The sequence below is a fragment of the Manis javanica genome, chromosome 14, assembly GCF_040802235.1.
Source record: "Manis javanica isolate MJ-LG chromosome 14, MJ_LKY, whole genome shotgun sequence".
Lineage (NCBI taxonomy): Eukaryota > Metazoa > Chordata > Mammalia > Pholidota > Manidae > Manis > Manis javanica.
In genome coordinates, this window is record NC_133169.1 from 9,114,464 (window position 1) to 9,127,672 (window position 13,209).

Sequence of the window (13,209 nt, forward strand, 5' to 3'; positions counted from 1 at the left end):
TCGTGACATGAGGAGAGGATCTGTGCTAGCGATAGCGGCACTCATGGCAGCAGCCGTATCCAGGCGCCTGAGGCAATAGTGGCAGCGGTTCTGGGGCAAGGCAAGGGCCCAGAGTCCAAGCGGTTGGAGTGTGAGCTCTGATGTCAGTGCCAGGAGTGACATATCAGCTCTTACTGGACCAACCTCTGTGGTATGACTTAGAGTATGGTTCCTCGATGACTAGTCTCAAAGTCCGGTCACCTGGACCCCTCAAAGTTCCGTGGACCACCTGCTATCCTCCAATATATGTATTCATTATTCAGTTAATTGCTGCTTGTAACTGAGAACTCTGACTGACACTAGGATAGTGTGACAAAATAGTGGTGGTTTGGTGAAGGTACGGGGTGTAGTACTTCATCAAGAAAGCCTCCTTTGAGGCACTGACAATTAAGGTTTGTCCTGAATGATGACAAGACAGAATAAATTATTCCAGGCAAAAGGAAGACCACGTGCAAAGACCCCAATGAAGAACTGATCTTGGCCACTTTGTGCGACAGAAGGAAGACCCATGGCTGGAGCAGAATGAGCAAAGAAGAGATCTGGAGGCAGGACAAGACAGGCAAGGAAGGCTTTTTGGGGTGGGTGGGGAGTGCGGACGTTCTCTAAATGCAACAGGAAGCCACTGGATGCTTTTAGCAGAGTGATATCGTATGATTTACACTTCTAATGATCCCTTTAGAATAGATATTGTGTGGAGAGTGATTTTTAGGAGGGTAAGAGGCTCTTGCAATAGGTTAAGTGAGAGGGAAATAGTGGCAGGGGATGGGGGGAGTGGAAAGAGTCAGCAAAACTGGGAGGACAACCGACAAGGATTGCTAATGGCCTGGTTACTAGCCTGGAGGAAAAGAAGAATCATGGATGACTTCTAGTTGTTTGGCTTAAGCAACTGGGTAGGTGCTATGACATTTATTGAGCTTTAGTTATTATTAAAACCTAGGGAGGAACAGGTTTGGGGGGAGGGTAGGCATAAAACAAGAATGTGGTTTTAGACATGTTAACTTGGGCTTCCAAGAACAGGTGTTAGGTAGGCAGTAGGGTGTGGGTCTGAATCTCAGCGGAGAGGTCAGGACTGAAGATGTGATCCTCAGCGGACTCACGCTCCTTAGAGACATGGAAGTAACTAAAACCACCTAGAGAGAGAGCATGCGTAGGGAAGGAAAGAGGGCAGAGAACTACCAAAGGATTTGGGTCTGTTAAGGGAGGTGGAGAAGGAGCGGCAGCAGGGAAAACCCAGTGAGTGCCGTGTCCTAAAAATCAAAGAAGGAAAGTGCTTCAAGAAGAGAAGGGGTGGGCAACCATGGTAGCTCGGCTGAGAGGTGAGGTTAGTCTACTTTCCATCCTCTTTTTTCATCCTTAGGAGTTTCACAATTGTTTCGTGCTTCTCCATTCCATTAGTACCTACATTCTTAACACATATATTTCTCTGTTATTATATGAAAATATTCAAATTATACCCCTCCTGCCCTCTACATGACCACCACCCAAAGTAGGATGAAAACATTCCCTAGCCCATGTTCTCTCCTCCCTCCACCATCTTATAACATGCTTTACTTACAACTTAAATCACAAATTCCCAGCCACATTACCATCATGTATTGTGGTTTACTTATATTTATTGTGTGATCTTTGCTTACTGCTGTTTACTCTTTCTTTCCCTACTCTTGAGATCTCTGTTATAACTATTTTGTTGTTTGATGGGAAACTTTTCTGAGGACTTTCCTCCTATGGGCTCTGTGGGTGACACATTCTCTGCTTCCTTACTTAAGTGCTGATACCTTCTCTTACCCTGAAAGTAAGTGACGCTGAGGCTGATTTGAAAGGATTTGTGGGTTGCTGTGCTTTTCTTCAGAAAGCTCAGAGATGTCTTTTCACTGTCACTAAGCTTCCGGTATTACAGATGAGAAGTTGGGTTATTTTTCCTTTGGAATCTTTCCAGGTTTCTGTTCTTCTTTGTTGAATTTCAAAAAATTATACCAGCATACTCTTAGGTGCATGTCTCTTGTTTTCATTGAGGTGAAATTATAATAAATACAACTAAAACTATAATATGTACAATTCAGTGGCATTTCATATATTCATAATGTGCAACCACCACCTCTTGCTAGTTTCAAAACATTTCTATCATCTCAGAAAAACACCCCATGCCCATTAAATAATCAGACTCTCTTCCCCTTCCTCATCCCCTGGTAGCCAGTAGTCTGCTTTCTGTTTCTGGATTTGCCTATTCTGAATATACCACATAAAAGGAATCACAAAATATATAACCTTTTGTGTCTGGCTTCATTTACTTACCATAGTGATTTCAAGGTCATCCAAGCACTATGTACCCATATTTTCTACCCTTTTATGGCCAAATATTCCATTGTAGGTATATACCACAATTTGTTTATCCATTCATTCATTGACAGGCATTTGGGTTGTTTACGCCTTTTAGTTATGAATAATGCTGTTATAAACCTTTCTGTGTAAGTTTGTTTGGATATAAAGTTTATTCTCTTGAATATACACCTAGGAGAGGAATTTCTGGGTCATATTGTAACTCTTAAATTTATTTTTTTGAGGAACTGCCTAACCACTTCCCACAGTGATTGTGCCATTTTACATTCCCAACAATTTTGGGGTCCCATTTATCCACATCTTCACCAGTTTTTTTTAATTAAAGCCATCCTGTAGGTGTGAAGTGCCATCTCATTGAAGTTTTGATTTGTATTGCCTTAATGGCCAATGATGTTAAACATTGTTTCATGCACTTGCTGGCCACTAGTGTATTATCTTTAGAGAAATGTCTAGCAAAGTCCTTTACCTATTTTTAAAATTTTTTTATTGTTTGCTTTTTTGTTCTTGAGCTTTATATATTCTTGATACTGGACCCTTAGCAGACAAACCATTTGAAAATATTACTCTTATCCTGTAGGATTATCTTTTCACATTCTTGATAATATTTTGATATCCAAAAGTTTTTAATTTTGATGAAGCCCAATTTATTTTTTTTCCTTCTTGTTGTTCATGCTTTTAATGTCAAATCTAAGAATCCTTTGCCAAATCTGAGGTCATGAAGATTTACCCCTGTGTTTTCTTCTAATAGTTTTATCATTTCAGCTCTAATGTTTAGGTTGATCCATTTTGAATTCATTTTTGTATTTGGGTGTTTTTCATTTGTTTTCTTAGGTAAACATTCAACTTCATTCTTTTTCATGTAACTATCCATTTGTCTCAGCACTATTTGTTGAAAGGTTATTCTTTTCCCCCATTGAATGATCTTGATGTCCTTATTGAAAATCATTTGCCATAAATGTTTTGGTTTATGTCTGGACTTTCAGTTCTATTCCATTGGTCTCTGTGTATTCTTAATGCCAGTACCATACTGTTTTGAGTACTGTAGTTTTATAGCAACTTTTGAAATTGGGAAATGTGAGCCCTCCATATGAATTTGAGGATCAGCTCTCTCATCTCTGAAAAAAAGGCTATTGGAATTTTGATAGTGATTGCATTGAATCTGTAGATTAATTTTGGGGGTATTGCCATCTTAACAATATTGTCAATCCATGAAATGGGATGATTTTCATTTATTTAGGCCTTCTTTAATTTATGTCAGGAATATTTTGTAATGGTACTATACAAGTCTTTCACCTCATTGGTTAAATTTGTTCCTACATACTTTTCTTCCACTGTCATAAGTGGGGTTATTTTCTTAATTTCCTTTTCAGACTTTTCATTGCTAATGTATAAAAACATAGCACATTTTTATTTTATATACATTGGTTGTGCACCCTACAACTTTGTTGAATTTATTAACTCTGCTAGTTCATTTTGTGTAAGGATTTGATAGGGTTTTCTATATATTCATTCATGTCATCTGCAAAGAGATAATTTTACATCTTCCTTTTTAATTTGGGTGTTTTTCATTTGTTTTTCTTATCTAATTGCACTGGGGACTGGCTGTACAATGTTGAATAGCAGTGGTGAAAGCAAGCACACTTTTCTTGTTCATGACCTTTAAGGGAAAGTTTTTAGTCTTTCACCATTGAGTATGATGTTCACTGTGGGCTTTTCATAAATGCCCTTTACCATGTTGAGGAAGTTCCCTTCTTTTTCTAGTCTGCTGAGACTTTTTATCATGAAAGGGTGTTAAATTTTATCAAATATTTTTTCTGTCTATTAAGATGATCATGAATTTTTTTCCTTCATTCTATCAACATGATGTGTTACACTGACTAATTTTCTTATTTTGAGCCACCACTGCATTCCTGGGATTAATCCCACTTTGTAATTATGTATAATCCTTATAATGTGCTGTTGGATTCATTTGCTAGCATGTTGTTGAGGATATTGCATCTATATTCATCAAGGAGACTGGGCTACAGTTTTTTTGTGGTATCTTTGTCTGGCTTTCTTATCAGGGCAATGCTGGCTTCATAGAAAGCATTGGAAGTAATTGAATGTACAAAATCTATGGAATAGAATGTGCAACATGATGATATAGTTACCATTGCTTCATGGCATATTTGAAAGTTGTCAAGAGAATAGATCCTATGCACAAGGAAAAAAATTTCTTTCTTTCTTTTTTTTTGTATCTATGTGAGATGATGGGTGTTAACTAAACTTACTGTGGTATCACTTTAGAATGCATGTAAATCAAGTCATGCTTATATCTTAAACTTATACAGTGTATATAACACTTATATCTCAATAAAACTAGGGGGGGAGTATATTCTGAGAAGTGTTCATCCCTCTTCTGTTTTTTGGAAGAATTTGAGTAGGATTGGTGTTGATTCTTCTTTAAATGCTTGGTAAGATTCAGCAGTGAGAACACATCTCATTCTGGACAAAGTCCAGGAAGTTTTTGATTATTAATTCAATCTCTTTTCTTGTTATATGTCTGCTGATATTTTCTATTTCTTCTTACATCAATTTTGATAATATATTTCTAGTAGTTTGTCCATTTTATGTAGATTATTTAATTTGTGAGCATAAAATTCTTCATGGGATCTCTTATAATCCTTTCAATTTCTATGAAGTGGTCAGGAATGTCCCAATTTTAATATTTCAGCTTAGTTAATGGCACCATCTCATTTTTTTTCTTAGATTAGGTAAAAGTTTATCAATTTTGTTGATGTTTTCAAAAAACCACCTTGTGGTTTCATTGATTCTATTATTTTCCTACTCTATTTCATTTATTTCTGCACTAATCTTTATTATTTCCTTTCTTCTGGCTTTAACTTTAGTTTGATCTTCTCTTTTTATTTCTGTAAGGTGTAAATTTAGGTTGTTGATTTAATATCTTTCTTATTTTTTAATGTAGATATTTGCAAACAAAAAAATAATCTCTGAGCATTGCTGTCACTGCATCCCATAAGTTTTGGTATGTTTATTTCATTTGCATTCAACACAAAGTATTTTCTAATTTCCTTTGTGATTTCTTCTTTGGCCCATTGGTTGTGTAAGAGTATGTTGTTTAACTTCAATGTAATTACAAATTTTCCAGTTTTCTTTTGGTTTTTTATTTCCTCCTTCATTCCATTATGGGCAAAGATGTTTTTTATAATTTTGATCTTTTGAAATCTATTGAGAATTGTTTTACAGCTTAACATGGTCTATCTTAGAGATGGTCCATGCACAACTGAGAAAAATGTGCCTTCTGCTGTTTTTGGGTGGAATGTTCTGTGTATGTGCTTTAGATCTAGTTGATTTATAGTATTGCTCACATCTGCTATGATTTGCTGATGCTCTGTTTAGATGTTTTATCCATTATTGAAAGTCTCAACTATTATCATAGATCTAGTTCTCTCTTCAATTCTGTCATATTTGTTCCCTAAATGGGAGGTTCTGTTGATGCATATTGTGTATTTGTTATATCTTCTTGATGAAATGATACTTTATCAATAGAAAATGTCCCACTTTGTCTCTTATAGCATTTTTCTTTACTTAAAATCTATTTCTCTGCTACTAAAAGAGCCACCCCAGATATTTTATTTATGTCTACATCTTTTCCCATCTTTTCCCTTTCAACCTGTTTGTATCTTCAGGTCCAGAGTGAGTCAGGACAGCTTATTCTTTTTTTTTTTAACTTTCATTAAGCTTTTGAATAGCTAATAAAGTCACATGGCTCAAAACTCAAATGTTACAGAGTGATAAACCCTGAAAATACTTCCATGACTTAATCCTTTTTCCTTCTGAAATTGCTGTCATCAAAACTGAGACTCACATTAAAAGGACTAAGCCTGAGTACCCCAGAAATGCCCTGACTGTCAAGCACAGGCAGCAGCAGCAGAAACTATAAAAAGTGTGCCATGTGTGGGTGAAGCCCATTCTGATTCTGCAAAAAAAACGGCCCCTTATTGCCAGACTTTTGCCATCCTGATATCCTTGTAACATGACAACAGTCTGCTGCTAAATCAGAGAAATTAAGATGCATAAGCAATGAGCTCTCAGAGTTACGGGAAACCCAAGTTGGCCAGCTGGTTCTTCCTGGCTCTCTGGCAAATCCCATTTTTCAGGTTTTGCATTCCTTCACCCACAGTAATGCATTTTAAGATGACTCAGATTATGAGTATCCATTGGTGGGGAGACTTCTATAAAGTAGCAAAAAAAACAGTTAATCAGTAAGTCTGACCTGCCTGGTCCATAATCCTAGAAAAACTATTTTTGTCTCAAGAGGCTCAGACCTCCTCTCTCTGGACCCTTTGAACATGTGCAACTGGAAGTCACTCAGCTAACCCTTGGTAAGGTTGTTAATATGTTCTTGTTATTGCATATGTGTTTTCCAGTATATGGATTGAAGCTTTCCCTTGCCACAAAGCTGATGCCCTCACAGTGGCAAAAAAATTGTTAGAAAATGTTTTCCTCTTGGGATATAATTTCCATAATCTTCAGTGATCTAAGCATCCATTTCAGTGGGCAAGTTGTACAAGCCTTAATGAAAGACCTGCAGACTTCTTGGAATTATCACTGTCCCTATCATCCTCAATTAGGCAAGGTCAAAAGAACTAATGGGACCTTCAAACTAAAACTTCTAAACTTGCCAAAACTACTGAACTTCCTCGGCCCATGGTATTGCTGACTGTTTGCAGCACTCCCTTTAGGAAATATAAAATATTCCACATGAATAGTCACTAGCAGACCATTGTCTCTTGGTATATAACCTTCTGATTCCTTGTTCCATGCAAGAATGACCAGCTATACTGTAAATCTCTAATGTCTTGTGCTCAAGCCTATCATCAAGTTAAAGAAGACTTCCCAGATCCCAACTCAAAGGATACTGTTGGTCAGTCTGTGTCAGTAACAGCGGCACAGCAAAGATACTTAGATCTCTTAGCTGAGCAAAGAGGTGTCTATGCAATGGCCAACACCACCTACTGTACCTAGATCAACACTTCCTGGGAGCTTGGAACTCAGTTAGGTAAGACCACTAAGCAAGCCATCTGGCTTGAAGTAGTGGTTCCTTCAACAGGGGCTTTCTTTGACTTGTTTAATTCTGATCGTTTCTGTTTTGGGGACTACGGCTCTGAAGTGCACTCCAAACATTGGGAATTACCCTGCTTATAATCGCCCTGGCACACTGTGCCCTCTTGAAAGCTCTCACTGTGTGCCCTCAGCAGCTAAGCACCAAGCCAATGATCTCGCTGAGTCTGGAACATCAATGGAGAAGTGGAGAAAATGACTGACTTAAGGATCGTGAGCCTGGCGCCACAATCTGAGAGTATCACAGAACCACGAGAATTGTAGAGCAATAGCTGAAAATGGTACTAATTCCCTAGTTTTTTTTATCACGTCTCTCAGTTAGGCTGAGAGTCTAATCAAAAGAGGGGAATTATTTTAAAAAAAAGAAGCAAAATGCCAAAATGGAGTCATTTGCCCCCCACAAGAGCAAACCAAGACTTAATTATAGTTTTGATTTATCCCAGGAAGGGGACCTTTTAACCATCAATCTGAAATTTCCTGATCAGCTCTAGTGAGGTAATCTTCACACTAAGAACCCTCCATTCCCTTCCTTCCCCCTCCCCAAAGGAGTCCTGGCTTGAAATAATGCCTTCTTTTCTTTAGCTAATAACTTACTGTCCCACCTTCCTTCCTATAAAACCCTTCTATTTTGTGCAACTCGAGCAACTCTCTGCTTGCTCAGTGGGCCGCTGTCAAGTTCTTCATCACTTAGGAAAACCAACTAGACCTTCCAATTGACTCGGTTGAATTTTTTTTCTTTATAGTATAGTTTGTTCTTAACAGTATCAAGTTAAGCAAAACAGCCTTTTGTTTAACTTCCTTTGTGAAGGTGGTTATTTCCTGATTTTTAATTTCTTCTTTGGGGTATTTAGGCTTCCAAAGGAGAATTTTTTTTAAAGACAGGAGACAGTAGACCAGACTTGCACCCTGGTGGCAATGATTCAGGGGTTTTTGTCTCTTACAGACAAAACACATTAGAGGAGGAAACAGTTTGTTTCCCCCCCACCCCAGACGATGTTTGGTTGCTTGAAACTAAATCATTAAAGACAAGTCCAGTGGTTAGGGTTCAGGAAAAGGTAGGAATGAGGGAATTTCCAGAGAGCAATATGTCAAGAGGGCTGCAAGAATTATCACAGCAGTGAAGCTAGATCTGTGTTTCCATGTGGGCTACAGGCTGCCGGACTACAATTTTCTCTCTCCCACATTTCATATTTAAAGAAATGTATTAAGCTCTTTCTCACAAGCTACAGAAAAGATTATTTACTGTGAACAGGGAGATGGAGTTTCAGTTTACAAGGGACTGAATCTGAAAAAAATCACTAGAGAGAAGTTGGTGCTACAATCCTTATAAAATCCAGTTTCCTTGTTTTCAAATCTCTCCCTAGTGCACTTCTGGAACACAAACACCCCACAGGAAAGAGATCAAATCCAGCAACGACTCAAAATGCATAAGAGCTGGGGGTGTTTGCATCTCTCTGATACCAATACATCCTGTGCCCTTTCTCAGGACTCAGGCAAATATAAGTCCATAAAATTTTTCCCTTGTAAATCTTTAAGGAACTAAAATTAATTATGATGATATGATGCCATCTCCTTTAATGTTTTCAAATTATTCCTTTAATAAAAAAATAGGAACTAACTAGTTCAATCAACTTTGATTCTTAAGAAACATGAGTTAATCATGAACCCAGCACTTCCTGAATCTGCTTTCATCCAAGATGTGTTTGCAGGAAAATCTTTTGTTTTGTTACTGCTTAAGGGATGGAAAGGACGTTGTGGCTAAGGTCACCTGCACACAACCCCCTGCCCATCCTCCCCCAAGATGCAGGACTCCCATGCAGCCTGGACCTGGCTGCAGTAAGTCAGCTGAAACTCGGCTAAGGCTGATACGGGCATGGCTGAGGCAGGGACAGCTGCATTTCCTTCTCTGAGGAACTTCAGGCCCTCAGTGGTTGTCGGGCAACCAGAGCACCTAGACGGCTGCTGGGGATATTGGCGGCTTCCTGTGCACCCCTGTGCCCAGCCACCTGCGCAGCTCTGGTGCCAGATGTCAGTAGCTACGCAAATGATGCTAAATGTCGAAAAGTGGACGTGCTCTGGGAGCACGGAGGAGCCAGCCTCAGTGCAGCTCAAGAAAAAACCCAGGAGGCCTCCCTGAACTGCTCGCTGACCCCACAGACTCTGGGACCCTAAACAAGAAATGACATTTGTTGAGTAGACAAAGGAAAAGAATTCAGGTGGGGGCAGGCACTAAGGGCGCAGCCTTTCCCTGCTGAGAAACGTAAATGAAATCGTTTTCTTAGAGGCAGGGTTAGGAAGGAAGGACCGAAGATGTGAGAGAAGAGTAGTTTCTTTAAATAGCAGAGGGCTCCCCTCCCCTCCATTCCGAGGTCCGAGAGCTGTGTGAGGAGCGCGGGCAGGAAGGCTCAGGACAGGGAGGGTCTTTCAAGAGTCTCCAGCTCCTGCAGTCCGGGGCGGACGTGCTCTTGGGGCCATTAGAATCCTAGGGATACGTGGGGGTTCTCAGACCCCAGGCTGGGTAATTGTTTCTCTCTGCCTTGGTTTCCCCAAACGTAAAACCAGGGAAGTGTCATCTACTTAACAGGGCTGACACATAAAGCCAGATTCCGGACTTATGTCACAGTGCCTGCTGCTCAGCAGGGGGTCTTCTGGGATGTTGGCCCTTCCTGACTCATTATTCTTCCCAACCCCACAGGAAAACGCGCTGCACGTGACCTAGAACAAGATACCAGGTGTAACAAACCTGGCACAGATTGCGTATAGGGCAGATGCTCTGCGTATGTGCGTTTCTTTCTGTCCAAGTCCTTTCCGTCTTCTCAGTCACCCAGCAACATCGTTTATCTATGGCTGTCCCTTGCCCATATGTAACTTACCCTCTCATTGGGCTCCATTTTTTTTCATTATTATACCTAGACCAAAATGAGTATCTTTGTGCATAATCTTCTGCATGACAGGTTATCCCTTGGCGTTAAACCCCAGAAGTGGAATTACCAAGGAAAAGGCGTAAACACTTTCAATGTTTAAGTGTTTCTGGCACATCACCTGAACTACCAGCAGGCTTCTCACTTATTGTAAAAACTTCCTGTAACATCTGAAAGTGCCTGTCACACTATCCCGTTGCCACATCGAGGAGTCTCCCTAAAGAAAATACGTGTTAATTTGATAGGCAAAGCATGATGTTGTTCTCTTCATTTGCATTTCTTGGATTACCCATAATGCTTATTTATTACCGTGCTTATTTATCTTACCTATTTTCCTTATGCTTCATCTGCTCATATCCTTTGCTCATGTATCAACAACGAGGGTAGTATTTCTTATTGATTTGTAAGGAGGAACTGACTTTATTTAAATGGTTCCTACAATAGTCACAGTTGTGTAGGAGGTAAAGGGGGAGTGGGAGGCGTAGGGAAATGTGCAATCTCTTTGTTCCCACAACCCCTCAGTTCCTGGAGAAAACCTTTTCTGATTTTACACTGTTGGATCATGATAAAACTGTCAATTATGAAACAAAGAAACATCATTTTTCTTTCCTTTACAGTGTCTATTTCCAAGTCTTTCATCAAGTAAGGAAGGTGTAACACTACATACTTGAGTTATCTGTGTCCTTTATGTCAGACACAGGTTGGAAGGTGCACTATTTCATTTAATCTCCCAATAACACCTTGAGGTAGGTATTATTCTATCCATTTTACAGGTGAGGAAGTTGGAGCTCAGAACAGTAAAGCCAGTTTTCCAGGCTATATACAGTTTTGTCCAAAATTTCATGACCAGTCTGTGGCAGAACCAGATTTTGTGAACTGCAGAGCTCAGCCCCTCTTTCCACCATAAGGAGGTTTGGGGGGACAAAGGCGGGGGTCCAGACCACCAAGGGGAAGCTTAGTTCACACAAAAGAGTATCTGCAAGGCGGGAGCCAAGATGGCGGCGTGAGTAGAGCAGTGGAAATCTCCTCCCAAAAACACATAGAGCTATGAAAATATAACAAAGAAAAATCTTCCTAAAATAGAGACCACAGGACACAGGACAACATCCAGACCACATCCACACCTGCAAGAACCCAGCGCCTTGTGAAGGGGGTAAGATACAAGCCCCAGCCCGGCGGGACCCGAGCGCCCCTCCCCCCGGCTCCCGGCGGGTGGAGAGAAACCGGAGCAGTTTTTTTTTTGGCGAGCGCTTTTTGGAAGCCTTAGAGGGACGGGCCCCCGTTGCTGGGGAGGCGGGGTGGCGGGACCGGTGAGGAGGTGCCTGGGAACGGCGCCGGAGGACAAAGAATATCCCGCGTTTCTCCCTGCGAGACCTGGGGGCGGGTGCCTGAGACCGGTGCCTGAGGACGGAGGAGGTCGCGCGTTTTTCCCCTTTTTTTTTTTTCTCTTTTTGGCAAGCGCTTTTTGGAAGCCTTGAAGGGACGGGGACCCCAGTGCTAGGGAGGCACGGTGGCGGGACTGGTGAGCGGGTGGCTGGGACCGGCGCCTGAGGACAAAGAATATCCCCCGTTTTTCCCTGCGGGACCGGTGGGCGGGTGCCTGAGACCGGCACTTGAGGACAGAGGAAATCGCGCGTTTTTCCCCTTTTTTTTTCTCTTTTCTGCGAGTGCTTTTTGGAAGCCTAAAAGGGACAGGGACCCCGGTGCTAGGGAGGCAGGGCGGCGGGACTGGTGAGCGGGTGCCTGGGACCGGCACCTGAGGACAAAGAATATCCCGCATTTTTCCCTGTGGGACCGGTGGGTGGGTGCCTGAGACCAGCACCTGAGGACGGAAGAAATCGCGCGTTTTTCCCCTTTTTTTTCTCTCTTTTTGCCAAGTGCTTTTTGGAAGCCTTGAAGGGACAGGGACCCCGGTGCTAGGGAGGCAGGGCGGCGGGACTGGTGAGCGGGTGCGTGGGACCAGTGCCTGAGGACCAAGAATATTGAGCGTTCCTTCCCTGCGGGACCGGTGGGTGGGTGCTTTTTGGAAGCCTTGAAAGGACAGGGACCCTGGTGCTAGGGAGACAGGGCAGCAGGACCAGTGCGCGGGTGCCTGGGACCGGCACCTGAGGAAAAAAAAAAAAAAAATCGCGTGTTTTTTCTTTTTTTTTTCCTTTCTGTTCCCTCTCTCATTGTTGCTGTTGTTGTTTTGGTTTGGAGAGTGCTTTTTGGAAATCTTAAAGGGGCAGGACAGGTCACTTAGACCAGAAGCAGGGAATCTGGGGATCTCTGGGCACTCTAACCCCCTGGGCAGCAGGGAGCACAGAGGCCCCTTACGGAGATAAATAGTCTCCCGGCTGCTCCCCCTCCAACGGGGCTCCACCATTTTGGAGGAACAGCCCCAGCCAGGCCAAGCCCACAGCAACAGTGGAGATAAACCCCAAAGCAACTGGGCAGGAAGCAGAAGCCCTGTCTGCGCACAGCTGCCCAGCACAAGCCACTAGAGGTCGCTATTCTCCCAGGAAAAGGCTACAAACCAACAAGAAGGGAAGCTCTTCCAGCGGTCACTTGTACCAGCTCTGCAGACTATCTCTATCACCATGAAAAGGCAAAACTACAGGCAGACAAAGATCACAGAGACAACACCTGAGAAGGAGACAGACCTAACTAGTCCTCCTGAAAAAGAATTCAAAATAAAAATCATGAACATGCTGACAGAGATGCAGAAAAAAATGCAAGAGCAATGGGATGAGATGCAGAGAAAAATGCAAGAGCAGTGGGATGAGATGCAGAGAAAAATGCAAGAGCA

General features: G+C 41.7%; 1 long non-coding RNA gene across 2 annotated transcripts in view; it reads right to left on the minus strand.

Annotated features, from left to right (window-relative positions):
* LOC108400502 (uncharacterized) overlaps positions 1-13,209 on the minus strand; it is a 56,458-nt gene that overhangs the window by 9,784 nt on the left and 33,465 nt on the right. Inside the window, exon 1 of one of the 2 annotated variants that reach the window (XR_001853903.3) lies at positions 1,825-2,041. The exons of the other annotated variant lie outside the window; for it this stretch is intronic. This is a non-coding gene — a long non-coding RNA (uncharacterized lncRNA). Of the gene's footprint in view, positions 1-1,824; positions 2,042-13,209 lie in introns of those variants that run through there. 2 annotated transcript variants of the gene reach the window in all.